Below are 15,266 nucleotides of genomic sequence, written 5' to 3' on the forward strand. Positions count from 1 at the left end.
GCAGGGCCTGATCCTGGAGACCCGGGATCGAGTCCCACATCAGGCTCCCTGCATGGAACCTGCTTCTCCCTCTGCCTGTGTCTCTGTGTCTCTCATTAATAAATAAATAAATCTGAAAAGCAAATCTTCTAAAACTCGCTGCTGATACAATTTGGTGACCATCATTAATTTCACACTATTATTTTGTAATTTCTCTAACCAGTAATTCACAAGCACCTGAAATAACTAAATCATATGAACAGTCGTAGAAAGTGTGATAAAGTAAAACTTACAAGTTTATTACCAGTAGGCAAATTCCAACTAAATAATAACTAAAAGGAAAAAAATGTAAGTTCATTGAGGCTTTGCTTTCAGCCTTATATTGAGGTAGTAATTGCTCTGCTATTTAAAAAAGAAAAAATCCTTTATTTGTGTATGTGTGTGTGTGGAGGGGGGGGGGTTCCACATAATATAAGGGCTTATATTCTTTTCTTTCCCAGGTGTGAGCATCTGAGAAGGGGGAGGACCTCTCCTCCCCCCACATGCAGCATCTGTAGGTCAAGGTAAGGAAATGCTGTTTTTATCCAAACCAGCGGTAAACATAAAGCAGCTGTTCACAAACTTCAGCGTCCCAGGATCACTGGGAGGGCTTCTGAAAACACCATCTGCTGGCCCACCCCAGAGGTTCTGACCCAGTAGGACTGGGAGGGGGTCTGTCTACTCGGTTGTGGTGCCGCCGCCACCGCCGGCCCCAGCAGCCAGGGACCACACCTTGAGAACTGCCGGCAGAAGAAAGGATTCTGTGAGGATGAAGTCAGCTCCCCCGGGAGCTCCGTGCCAGTCACTGACGCCTCCCAGGGGTCCCCCGCTTCTCCCCTCGTAGAAGCCTCTGGTCCTTTCAGTCCCCCGACGGTTGGCGCCCCGGGAAGGGTGCAGAAAGGAGCACTGCAAGCCAACTGCTCAGAAGCAAGGGCCACCCTTGCACTTTTTCAAGTTCCCTGAGAGCAAAGGCTTGGGAGCAGGCCTGTCTGGAGGTGATCCCCGGCCACACGGGCGAGGTTGCAGGGAGGGCCAGGGAAGAGGACGCGCCAACCTGAAGCCGTGCTATTCAGGTCCCTCGAGTCTCCTGAGACCTCTAGGAAGCTCCCAGAATTGCCCACCGGAAGGATGGGAGACTGCGCATGACATACCTGCTACACCCACTGGTCGGTTAACTCTCCTCCACTTCCAAGCCAAGCCAGCTCCTGTGGCCTGGGACAAGGGCCTGGGACAGAAGGCAGGTGACTGAGTGGTGATACTGGAGAGACTGAGCTCTGACGACCTGTCCAGCACAGCCACGGGGGAGGTCAGAAATGGACCCATAGGGCACCAAGCGGACGCCGGGGATAGCTGCGCCCTGGCTGGCGGCGGGGAAGACCCGGATGCAGGCAGGTCCTGCAGGCCCTCCTGGTAAGCCATTAGAAAGAGCTCTGGTTGGGCCCCCAGGTTCATAGCAGCACTGCTTCTAGCAGCCAGGAGGGGGAATCAAGCCCTCTTAGACACAGAGAACAAATTGGTGGTTGCTGGAGGGGAAAAGGGTGATGGGATGGGGGGGAAAAGGTGAGAGGGATTAAGCGGTACAGACTTCCAGTTACAAAATAAATAAGTCATGGATGTAAAAAGTACAAGACAGGGACGCCCGGGGTAGTGGGGGGCGGCGGTTGAGCGTCTGCCCCTGACTCAGGGCGTGATCCCGGGGTCTTGGGATGGAGTCCTGCATCTGGCTCCCCACGAGCCTGCTTCTCCCTCTGCCTGTCTCTTTCTCTCTCTGTGTGTGTCTCTCAAGAATAAATAAATAAACTCTTTTAAAAAAAAAAAAGTACAAGAGAGGGAATATGGTCAATAATATTATAATAATGTCATATGGTGACTGCATTTAACTCTGATGAGCGCTGCGTAATGTAAAGGATTATTGAGTCCCTGCATTGCACATCTGAAACTAGTATAACATTGTCTGTCAATTATACTTCAATTAAACCCTGAAAATTATGAATTTAGAATATCACATAATTGCTTATTAGTTTTATTCCATATTACCTTGCAGGGAAAAGTCCCAGGATGGGCATACAACTATAATTTCCATAGTTTAAAAATATTTGTAGCAGTTTTTCCATAATTTCTTTAATCTACTCTCCTTCATGGTTGATGGTAGACTCTGCAAGATGTATGTGTGATGCACAAGAGTGGGAGAATAACACCCACGGGGAGAAGCTTTGACCAGAAAGTGGAGAGCCAGGGGATCTGTGCTTCTCTCCTCTGGATGGGATGTCCCCAGCATCCTTCCTGTGGGGGCTTCTCAGGAGCCAGTCCTGTGAGAATGAGCAACCAGTCGCAGTGCACACTCCAGATGGTCTCCCTGCAGCCCTGCTTACTCTGCTCCACTGTTGTTTCTGGGGATAAACAGGTGCTACATAAACCTTTGCCTCAGGTTCTGCTTTCTGGGAAATCCAAGCTATAATTTACGTCGAAGATGTGCATTCTAAAAAGCAATTCCATTTTATACTGTCATTTACCCAAGAGCCCAATTGTGACCAAAACTTATCTCTGTCAATCAGATAAATGTAAATAATCTCATTAACTTAATTGGCATTTCTTCTGTGATGAAAGAAATTGAGTACATTTTTATGTCTGTTGGCTATGTTTATATCTAATCTTTTATGCTTTTTCCTTCCAAAGTTTTCTTTAAATTCTAATTACTTAACATATAGTGTGATATTATTTGCACAGTAGAATTCAGTGATTCATCACTTACATATAACCCAGTGCTCATCATAACAAGTGCCCTCCTTAATACCCATCACCCAACTAGCCCATCCCCCACCCACCTCCCTACATCAACCCTCAGTTTGTTCTCTATCATTAAGAGTCTCCTATGGTTTGCCTCCCCCTTTCCCTTCTCTTTTTTCCCCCTTCTCATATATTTATCTGTTTTGTTTCCTAAATTCCACATGTGTGAAATTATCTGGTATAATTTCTTTCTCTGACTTATTTTGCTTAGTATAGTACTTTCTCAGTCTTTCTCTGACTTATTTTGCTTAGTATAGTACACTCTAGCTCCATTCATGTCAATGCAAATGGAAAGATTTCATTCTTTTTGATGGCTGAGTAATATTCCATTATATATATACATATATATGCTACATTTTTATTTCTTCATCAATCGATGAACACCTAGGCTTTTTCCATAATTTGACTATTGTTGGTAATGCCACTATTATAAACATTGGGGCACACGTATCCCTTCAAATCTGTATTTTTGTATCCTTTAGATAAATACCTAGTAGTGTGATTGCTGGATTGTAGGGTAGTGCTGTTTTTCACCTTTTGAGTTGCCCATACTATTTTCCAGAGTGGCTGCACGTGTTTGCATTCTCACCAACAGTGTAAGAAGGTTCCCTTCTTCTGTGTCCTTGCCAATACCTGTTGTTTCCTATGTTGTTAATTTCAGTCATTCTAACAGGTGTAAGGTGGTATCTCATTGTGGTTTTGATTGGTAGTTTACTGATGATGAGTGATGTGGAGCATCTTTACGTGTATCTGTTAGCTACCTGGGTGTCTTCTTTGGAAAAATATCTATTCATGTCTTTTGCTCATTTCTCTATCTCTTTTTTGTTTAAGATTTCATTTATTTGAGAGAGAGAGAAGGAGCACAAGTCAGGGGAGGGGCAGAAAGAGGGAGAGAGAAAGCAGACTCCCCACTGAGCAAAGAGCCTGATGCAGGGTTGGATCCCAGGACTCTGAGATCATGACCTGAGCCGAAGTCTGATGCTTAATTGACTCAGCCACCCAGGTACCACCTTCCCATTTCTTAAGTGGATCATTTGTTTTTTGGGTGTTGAGTTTGGTAAACTCTTTATATGTGTTGGATACTAACCCCTAATCAGATATGTCATTTGCAAATATCTTCTCCCATTCTGCAAGCTTTTAGTTTTATTGATTGTTTCCTTTGCTGTGTAGAAGTTTTATATCTTGGTGAAGTCCCAATAGTTCATTTTTGCTTTTGTTTCTCTTGCGTTCATAGATATGTCTAGTAAGAAGTTGCTATGTCTGGGGTCAAAGAGGTCACTGCCTGTGTTGTCTTCTATGATTTTGATGGTTTCCTGTCTCATGTTTAGGTCTTTCATCAATTTTGAATTTATTTTCATGTATGATGTAAGAAAGTGGTCTAGTTTCATTCTTCTGCATGTTGCTGTCCAGTTTTCCCAACACCATTTGCTAAAGAGACTTTTTTTTTCCACTGAATGTCCTTTCCAGCTTTGTCAAATATTATCTGACCATATAGTTGTAGGGTCTATTTCCAGGTTCTCTATCTCTTTCACTGATCTATGTGTCTGGTTTTGTGCCAGTACCATACTGCCTTGATGATCACAGCTTTTTTTTTTTTTTTTTTTATTTATTTATTTATTTATTTATTTATTTATTTATTTATTTATTTATGATAGTCACACAGAGAAAGAGAGAGAGGCAGAGACACAGGCAGAGGGAGAAGCAGGCTCCATGCACCGGGAGCCTGACGTGGGATTCGATCCCGGGTCTCCAGGATCGCGCCCTGGGCCAAAGGCAGGTGCTAAACCTCTGCGCCACCCAGGGATCCCGATGATCACAGCTTTGTAACACAGCTTGAAAATTCAGAATTGTGATGACTTCAGTTTTGCTTTTCTTTTTCAGGGTTGCTTTGGCTTTTGTGATTCCATACAAATTTTAGGATTGTTTATTTCAATTCTGTGAAAAATGCTGGTGGTATTTTGATGGGGATTGAATTAAATATGTAGATTGCTTTAAATAATATAGACATTTTAACAATGTCTGTTCTTCCAGTCCATGAGCATGGATTTTTTTTCCCATTTCCTGTGTCCTCTTCAATTTCATAAGTATTCTATAGTTTTCAGAGTACAGATCTTTTAACCTCTTTGGTTAGGTTTATTCCTAGGTATCTTATTTTTTTTTAGTGGAATTATAACTGGGATTAATTCCTTGATTTCCTTTCCTGCTGCTTCATTATTGATGTGTAAAAATACAACAGATTTCTGTACATTGATTTTATATCCTGCGAGTTTGCTGAATTCATGTATTAGATCTGACAATTTTTTTTTTGTGGAGTCTTTCAGGTTTTTTACATAGAGTATCATGTCATCTGCAAATAGTGAGTTTGACTTCTTCCTTGCCGACGTGAAAGTCTTTCATTTCTTTTTGTTGTCTGATTGCTGAGACTAGGACTTCTGGTACTATGTTAAATAGCAATGATGAGAGTGGACATCCCTGTCATGTTCCTGACCATAGGGGAAAAGCTCTCAGGTTTTCCCCAAAGAGGATGGTATTAGCCATGGGCCTTTCATAGATGGATTTTATGATGTTGAGGTACATTCCCTCTATCTCTGCTTTATTGAGGGTTCATATCAAGAATGGATGCTGTATTTTGGCAAATGCTTTTTCTGCATCTATTGAGAGGCTCATATGGTTTTTATCCTTTCTTTCATTAATATGGTGTCTCACATTGATCAATATGCAGATATTGAACCACCTCTGTTTTTCTGGTCTTTTTGATGTGATGTGGGCCCGGAGTGAATGGTCAAGAAACAATTCTTGAGACATTTTTGGTGCAAAAAGGGGTTTTTATTAAAGCATGGGAACAGGGCTTTGGTCAGAAAATGCTACACTGAGCTTGTGAGGAGCGAATAATTATATATTTTTAAGTTAAGATAGAGAAAAAGGATGTTTCCAAAAGGATTCTCCTATGTTAAAGAAGATGTACAGGAGGTCTGCCTAAAGACTATCATGCTAAGGTTGCTTTTTGCTTCTAGCAAATCATGGACATTAAGGCAGTTGTGAACTCCTTGAGGATCGTCATACTCTGCCGGTCTCAAGTATTTGTCAATGGACTGCAAGTTGTAAGATTTAATTTTATCTACATTTCTTTTGCCTTTGTTCTCATCATCTTGCATGTTTTCCTATGGGACTATTCACCCATTTTTAATAATTTATGAGCACTCTGTGTACATTAGGCTACTGACTGTCATATGTGTTGCAAATATATTTTCTCAGCTTGCATTTTGTCCTCAGCTCTGTAGGGAATTTTAGTTTTCACTTATTAAACTTATTAGTTGGCTTATTTATTTGCCTTAGGCTTAATAACATCTTCCTGTTCAAGATTTCAGGAAACTGTATTTTCTGTTTACTTTTATTCCTTTTTTTCTGCTTTTAGTGTTTACACTTGAACCATTGCTATATCTAGGAATTATTGATATGAAGCATTCTATAATTTTATCTAATGAGAGATAAAAAGTCCAAAATGTACTAAAGACAAATCTTCCTCAAGATAACACATAGTTCTGGTTATAAATGAATTTCTGGCCTATAGTAGCAGCAAAATTTAAAAGATCAGGGATCTTTTATCCAGAAATGTATTCAAAAGTAACATATTTTTTAAAAAGTGTAAAGCTACATATGTTAACACTTTAATATGCATTTTATTTATAAAATAGAAAAATAAAAACAAACTGTGTGTAATAATAATTGTATTAGGGCACCTGGATGGCTTAGTTGGTTAAGTATCCAACTCTTGATTTCAGTTTCAAGGTTGTGAGATGGAGCCCCACATCAGGCTCTGTGCTAGGTGTGGAGCTGCTTAAGGTTCTCTCTGCCTCCCTCCTGCCCCCAGCTTGGATGCATGAGCACTTGCTCTCTCCAAAAAATAAATAATAAATAAATAATAATTGTGTTATTTTATTTTTTTTAAGATTTATTTATTTATTTATGATAGACATAGAGAGAGAGAGAGGCAGAGACACAGGAGGAGGGAGAAGCAGGCTCCATGCCGGGAGCCCGACGTGGGATTTGATCCTGGGTCTCCAGGATCACACCCTGGACCAAAGGCAGGCACTAAACCGCTGAGCCACCCAGGGATCCCCTAATTGTGTTATTTTAACTTGAAATATCTTTCCTCTAAAATTATAATTGTCAAAACTACATAAAAATATGAAAATACATATAATTATAAGGAATTATAATTATTACGAAGAAGATACAATGTTGTATTTCTACAATGATTACAACATATAAAAATAATGTGAAAAAGCAAAAGTGGGCAGTTTTTTTTTCCTGAGAGTCTGCATTTTTTCTGGTGTTGATCTGCATTACTGTTACAATGTTTGATACTTTTTAAAAGTCTTATCATATGTACACATACAATATTATAAATATATGTAAACCAGAATGGATAAGAAAGAATAAAAATGGCAAAAATAATCCGAAGTAGCCACAATGAGATTTTGGCTTAGAAAAAATGACAAATAAGATAGGCTATTTAAGGTAAACGAAGTCATGTTGATTTTAAGAAAAACAAAGAAAAAATACAAAATATATTTTAAATCTCATAAGTGTAGAATCAAACAACAAATTAAGTTGTTGCCTTTAATATTCAATTTGAAAAATGACTGGACAATAAAGATGGAGGAAAAATGTTCTGGAGTTTATGTTGTCCTTAACTGGGAAACTTGGTAGCCAAGCTTCTGATGGTGTTAAAAGATTATAGCTCTTAGGGCTCCTGATGGCTCAATTGTCTGACTCTGGATTTCAGCTCAGGTCATGATCGCAGAGTTGTGGGATTGAGCCCCGTGTAGGTCTTTGTGGTGGGCCTGGGACCTGCTTAGGATTCTTTCTCTCCCTTTCCTTCTCCCTGTGCCTCCCCCCCCACCCCCACCCCCGTGGGCAGGGACTCTCTCTCTCTCTCTCTCTCTCTCTCTCCCCCCACCCCCTCTAGGGAAAAAGAAAAAGATCGTAGCTCTATTTTGCCCAATGCAAGCCAACACATTCCCTTATACTTCTCAAAAGAAACTAAATGAGTGTTTGCTTGGTTTGGTTTATAATAGGTTTTATTTTTAAAAGTAGTTTATTATTTACAGAAAAATTAAGTGGAAAGTACAGAGAGTTCCCATAATCCTCCCTCTCCTGGCCCTGCCCCCGGCCCCATTATTACCGTCTTATATAGTGTGCTACGTTTGTTACAACTGATGAGCCACTGTGGCTACATTATTAACTAAAATCCATAGTTAGATTTCAGTTCACTGTCAGTGCCGTATACTCTGTGGATTTTATGTAATGACATCTAACCACCATTAAAGCATCATGCAGAATATTTTCACTGCTCTAAAAACCTCCCTCCCTCCCTTGCTCCCTCCAAGCCCTTAGCAACCACTGATCCTTTATGGTCTCCATAGTTTCGTCTTCTCCAGAATGTCATGTAGCTAGAATCGCACAGTATGTAGCCCCTTCTGAATGGCTTCCGTCACTTAGCAATATGCATCTAAATTTCCTCCATGTCATTTCATGGCTTGATAGTGCATTCCTTTTTATGTTTGAATAATATTTTATTCCATATATCTAGCTATAACACAGCTTATTTGTCCATCCATCCCATTAAAGGAAAGTTTTGATTTTTAAATACAAGTTCAGTTTTAATAGGCTTTAAAAAAAAAGATTTTATTTATTCATGAGAGAGAGAGATTGAAAGAGAGGGAGAGTACAACAGGGGGAAGGGCAGAGGGAGAGGGAAAAGCAGACTCCCCACCAAGCAGGGAGCTCCATGCCAGGCTGGATCCCGGGATGTCGGGATCATGACCTGAGCTGAAGGCAAACACTTAACTGATTGAGCCACCCAGGGGCTGTAAGGGCTGTAAAAAAGTGCAGTAAGCCCTTTTTTTTTTTTTTTAAGATTTATTTATTTTAAAGAGACAGAGCAACAGGGAAGAGCAGAAGGAGAGGAACAGAGAAAATCTCAAGCAGACTCCCCGCTGAGTATGGAGCCTGACTCGGGGCTCAATCTCATGACTCTGAGATCATGACCTGAGCCAAAATCAAAAGTTGGATGCTTAACTGACTAAGTCCCCCAGGCACCCCAATTTCAATCAGCTTTAAGTAGCTAATGAGAAGCTTTCAGACATGCTCATTAAATGAAAACCTGGACTGAGGATAAAGGCAAGCAGCATCAAAATGAATTAAAAGTTGAAAGCAGCCTGCTAACCTGGAAGTTCATATTCTGGCTTAAGAAAAAAAGAAACTTCTTATTCTGTTATTCATTCATGCTTTATTATACTGTGAAAATGATCAAATACTTGAAGATGTTGAATGGATTTTTTGTGTGAAGATGCACCAAATCCATTTTAATATTTATAATTAAAGTAATACATTATGAAAAAATTAGAAAATGCAGGTAGCAAAAATAAGAAAATGGCAATGACTTTAACTCTATTCATTATCCTGAGATAATTACCATTTGTATGTCTGCATGGTCTTTCAGATTTTTCCACACACTTGTATACATCTATATGTCACATAAGATTTACTTAAATCGATATACAGTTAGCTTTCATTATTCACAGTAGTCATGTCCTTTAAAGTCACCACAAAAACACTGCTTAAAGAATATTTAACCATTGCCTCTACAGGATACAGGGTTAGGTTCCTAGGAACCTCTGATTGCAACATCTTCATCAACTGATCAATACATGATATTGTTTTATATATGTTTGTGTGTAAAGACCACTTATTTAATATACATTGTTGATTCACTAACAGCAAACTCATGGCTAACAGTGCTAGAGATCTGCCTGAACGAAGCTTGTCTAACATCCACATTTTCTCCGTTAGACACATCACAGCCTTCGCGCATTTAGGAGCATTACACTACTTCAACACTGTATGCAGAGGCCATTTAAACAGTGAAATCACCAACAAAGAACGCAAAAATGTGAAAAACATGGGACCAGATGGGCTGCAAAAAGGACCTGTTTACAGTATGATCTGAAACAAGGCCACTGGGGCTGGTGGCATCAGGCTCCTCCCATTTTCGGCCTCTCTGGGCATGACCACAAATGATTGTGAAATCACCATGAGTATTGATTTGGGGATTTCAAGTTAATTTTGGCAAGAAGGCAGATTCACAAATGTGGAATCTGCAAGTAAGGAGGATTGACTGTATATGTGCCAAGTCGATCATTCTATAGCTATAGCTGGCATTTCTTTTTCTTAAGGATTTATTTATTTATTTTAGAGAGGGAGAGAGAGGGATCCCTGGGTGGCCCAGTGGTTTGGCGCCTACCTTTGGCCCAGGGAGCGATCCTGGAGACCCTGGATCGAGTCCCACGTGAGGCTCCCAGTGCATGGAGCCTGCTTCTCCCTCTACCTGTGTCTCTGCCTCTCTCTCTCTCACTGTGTGCCTATCATAAAAAAAAAAAAAAAAAAAAAAAAAAAAAAAAATTTAGAGAGAGAGAGAGAGAGCACACACACACTCAGCACAGGGAGGGGCAGAGGGAAAGAATCTGGAGCAGACTCCCCGCTGAGCACAGAGCCCAGGGTGGGGCTGAGTCCTGGCCCTGAGATCATGACCTGAACCAAAAGCAAGAGTGGACACTTAACCGACTGAACCACCCATGTGCCCCATAGCAGGCACTTTCTTCTTAATATATGAGTTACCATCTTCCACATCACCAAGTGTACTTCTACATGATCATTTGCAGTGGGTTAATAAGTATTTTACTGAATGAATGCAAAGCATTGATTTATTTATTTTAAAAGATTTTATTTATTTATTTATTTATTTATTTATTTATTTATTTATTCATTCATGAGAGACAGAGAGAGGCAGAGACATAGGCAGAAAGAGAAGCAACCTCCATGCAGGGAGCCTGATTTGGAACTTGATCCCAGGACCCTGGGATCACGCCCTTAGCCAAAGGCAGACACTCAACCATTGAGCCACTTAGGTGTCCCCAGAACATTGATTTAGACAATCTGTTTCACTTCCTGTGGCTGCTGTAACAATTTGCCATCACAAGCACCATAGCATAAGATGACAGAAATTTGTTGTCTCATAGTTCTGGGGACCAGAATTCCAAAATAAGTATCACTGGGCTAAAATCACAGTATTGGCAGGGCCATGCTCCTGCCTGGGACTCTAGGGGAAAATCCACTCCTTATTTCTTCCAGCTTCTGGGGGCTGCTGGCATTCCTTGACGTGTGGCCACATCATCCCAGTCTTCAAAGCTGGGATCTCCAAATCTCTCCCTGCTCCATCTTGACATGTCCATCTCTGTGTCAGTTCTCCCTCTTACCTTCCTCTGCGAAGAATACCGCTGATTGCATTTAGGGCCCACGCTGATAATGCGGGACCCCAATAGGGAAAACCTCAGGCATAGAAATAGTATGCAAATTACATTTGCCTGCATCAAGCCTAAAGAGCTTTTAGCATGAAGGGAGCTCTGGGTGAGGTGGCTTCCAGGGTCTCCTCCTCAGAGGTAAGCTCAAGGTGGTGGTGGCGAGGGTCAGGAGATCTGGTGTAAAATACCCCACATCAAAAGAAGCCCCAGACCAGAGTGTTTTAAACTCTTATATTTCAAGCAAACCTTGGAACTGTAGCACAATTAATTTATATGGTTGCAAATATTCTCTTAGGGGAACTATGTCACCTAGTTATGACATCTATTTCTGGGTTCATGTTCTTACTATGCCACCAGGACCATATTCTGGTATCAGTCATAGATTATATAATAATCCACAACCACATAATGAGTTTATCATCATTTCATGCAGTTGTTTCTGTATACAAGGCCCGAGGTAGGGACAAGAGTATGGCAAGCCCAGCCAAGGCCAGCCAGTCTCCTGGCATTTCAGGACTCAGGCTGGGGCTACAGAGACAAGGCCTTGGGATGGTAGGAATGGAATGTAGAAGAGCGTAGCTGTGGGGCTGGACTGGAGATTACATTATATATATGACACATTTTATATACATAAAATATATAATAAATTGTAACAAATAATATTATACAATTAACTATTATAAAGATGTAATTCATATACTGATGGGGTTTCAGGACATGCTACCCCAAAATATGACACTTTGGCATTTTGAATATTTCAAAGTGAGAGAATCTGAGAAACAGCAGGTGCAGGAAGGGTTTTGTGGTGTTCCCCTGAAGCAGATCATAGGATCCTTATGTGAGAAGTTCCTTCTCTACTTGGAGAAATGGACCTTATTTCCAAGGATGAGGAAGGAAGAAAGAAATATGAACATTTTTTCAAAGAAGACATGCAAATGACCAGGAGACACAGGGAAAGATCACATGTGTCAACATCACTCATCATCAGGGAAATGCAAATCAAAACCACAGTAATTTATTACCTCCCACCAGTCAGAATGGTTAGTATCAGAAAGACAAGAAATAACAAGTGTTGGTAAAGATGTGGAGAACCTTTGTGTGCTGTTGGTAGGAATGTAAATCGGTGCAATCATTGTGGAAAACAGTATGGATCTTCCTCAAATTTAAAAAATAGAAATGCCATACGATCCAGTAATTCTACTACTGGGTATTTATCTAAAGAAAAAGAAAACACTAATTTGCAAAGATATAGGCACCCCTGTGTTTATTGTAGAACTATTCAAATGATATTTAAGAGTTTTAAATTTATTTTTTTTATCGAAAGAGAGAATGCAAGCTGGGGGAAGAAAGAGGGACAAGCAGACTCTGCTGAGTGCAGAACCTGACGTGGGGCTTGATCTCACAACCTGAGCTGAAATCAAGAGTCTGATGCTTAACTGACTGACCCACCCAGGCACCCCTGCAGGATTATTTAGAGTAGCCAAGCTATGGAAGCAACCCAAGTGCCCAGCAATAGATGAATGGACAAAGAAGAGGTAGTACAAATATACAGTGGAATATTACTTAGCCATAAAAAAGAATGAAATCTTGCCACTTGTGACAACATAAATAGACCTAAAGGGTCTTACCTAAAGCTAAGTGAAATAAGTCAGAGAAACACAAATACCATATGATTTCATGTATATGTGGAACCTAAAAAACAAAACAAATAAACAAACAAAAACAGACTCATAAATACTGAGAACTAACTAGTGGTTGTCAGAGGGAAGAAAAGTGAGTGGGGGGATGAGCAAAAGAGGTGCAGGGCATTAAGAGGTACAAACTCCCAGTTCTAAAATAAGTAAGTGAGGGAGATGAAAAATGCAGCATAGGGAATATATACTCAATAGTATTGTAATAACATTGTGATGGATGGTAACTACCTGTATAGAGGTGAGCATGGCTTAATGTATGTACAGAATTGTTGAATCACTGTTGTACACCTGGAACTAATATAACATTATATATCAACTATACTTCAACGATAAAATTTTAAAAATTTACCTAATCTCTTCTTTTTCCATAATACCCTGAGTCACTCCCTGTAATTGGGACACTATTTGGCTTTCTACCTAAATCTGTATACCCCCAAATCGCAATCCTTTCATCCCAAAAAAACACTGCATTTTGGTTAGGTTTCTTGTTTTTATTTTTTTAAGATTTTATTTATCTTAATTTTTTATAGAGAAAGCACAAGAGGGGTGGAGGGGCAAGGGTGGGGGAGAGAGAGAGAATCTTAAGCAGGCTCTATGTTCAGTGTGGAGCCCAGTGTAGGGCTCCATCTTATGACTCTGAGATCATGGCCTGAGCTGAAGTCAAAAGTCAGACGCTTAACGGACTGAGCCACCCAGGCATGCCAAGATTTTCTTTTTGTGTAATGTCTACATCCAACATTGGGCTCAAATTTACAACCCTGAGATCAAGAGTCACATGCTCTACCAACAGAACCAGCCAGGTACCTCATTAGAATGACAATATACATATAATATTAGATAAATAAGTAGTATAACATCAATGTCCTGTATTGTTATGTATCTTACCCAGATTGTGTGTATGTATCTGTCTCACTTTCTAGTTCTTTCACCAAATCAAAAAAGAATAACCTTTTAATACCAAAAAATGTAAGAGAAGAATTATCTCAGAAAAAAAGAAGTGTCCATTTAACTCCATGAAAACTCAACCCATGGCTTTTTTTTTTTCCCATTTTGCAGCTGACCGGTAACTCTCCTGTTACCTGATCTCTCCTGGACGGGCTCAGAACCTGCATTGTTCTTTGAGAATCTCTGCTCTTCATTATGGAGAACATAGGATCTGATTTCACCATAAGTGTGGGCCACATAACCAGTAACAGAGAGGTCTATAATAAAACCGTTTTGGGAATTGGTGGAGAGAAAATCTTCCTGGAGATAAGTCATTCATTCATCCATTTACTGAACAATCATGAGTGGAATGCTTATCTGGGTCAGGATCTATGGTCCTTGGTGGGATCACAGAGAAGATAAAAGGGATACATTTTTGCCCTCCAGGAGCTCACATTCTCATTATTTACAATACAGTGTGATATGTGTACAGGTTTTAGAATAGGTTACCAGGGGCAGCCCCGGTGGCACAGCGGTTTAGCGCTGCCTGAAGCCTGGGGTGTGATCCTGGAGTCCCGGGATCGAGTCCCAAGTCGGGCTTCCTGCGTGGGGCCTGCTTCTCCCTCTGCCTGTGTCTCTGCCTCTCTCTCGCTCTTTCTGAATAAATAAATAAATAAATCTTTAAAAAAAAAAAAAAAAGAATAGGATACCAGACGGGTCTGACTTAGCTTGGGAGACAGGGAGCTCTGAGATGAGGTGGTGAGGTGGAAGGTGGAGAGGTGGAAGTGAGGGTGAGGGGTATAGGTAGAGCACAGGCAGCCAGAGGAAGCAGCACATGCCTTATAGGCAGGAATACCGATCCCTACTGGGGATATCCTCTAATGGCTACACATGTTCACATTAGTAAGATTTTTGAACAATTTGTTCATTGCATAAGAGAAAAATGAAAAGGAGTTGTGGGTATTCTCCTTGCTGCTCTAAATTTATATTTTTTATTAAATTGCAAATGTCTCAATAAAACAAGCTTTCTAAAAACTAGGCATTATCTCCCACAATCAAGGCAAAATGTGCAAAATGATTTGTCTTTAGCATAAAACCAATTTTCTCCCAAATACAAGACACGCTAAACTAAACAAGCTCACACAAAAGAGTCTCAAGAAAATGGGGATTTTTTTTCAGCGTTTGTTTTATAGATGGTGAAGGTTACTCCTGCAAACCAAACATTTTAAATTAGTTTTTACAGAATCTTGTCCCAAGTAACATAGGGTATCTTCAAATAAAGGTTTCTTCCTGAAGAAACCATGGGCAACAAAATTACATATTCATATTCAAGTGAGTCTTGCTGCATAGCAGGAAATCAGACAAACATGCATCTAAATAATTCATGGAAAAATAAATAAATAAATAATTAATTAATTAATTAATTAATTAATTCATGGTTAGGACCTCTTACCAAAGACAGAAGGTGTCGGGATTT

The 15,266-nt window shown here is 40.2% G+C and overlaps 1 protein-coding gene across 2 annotated transcripts in view; it reads left to right on the plus strand.

Moving 5' to 3' along the window:
• The window catches only part of ISCA1 (iron-sulfur cluster assembly 1), a 90,144-nt gene extending 76,051 nt beyond the window's left edge, over positions 1-14,093 (plus strand). Inside the window, exons 7-9 of one of the 2 annotated variants that reach the window (XR_012035474.1) lie at positions 480-1,428; positions 5,820-5,906; positions 13,922-14,093. The gene's annotated coding sequence lies outside the window, so the exon portion shown is untranslated. The remainder of the gene's footprint in view (positions 1-479; positions 1,429-5,819; positions 5,907-13,921) is intronic. The other variant, XR_012035475.1, reaches the window with a different exon arrangement.
• The last annotated feature ends 1,173 nt before the right edge of the window (positions 14,094-15,266 follow it).

Source organism: Canis lupus, chromosome 1, assembly GCF_048164855.1.
Source record: "Canis lupus baileyi chromosome 1, mCanLup2.hap1, whole genome shotgun sequence".
Taxonomy (NCBI): Eukaryota; Metazoa; Chordata; class Mammalia; order Carnivora; family Canidae; genus Canis; species Canis lupus.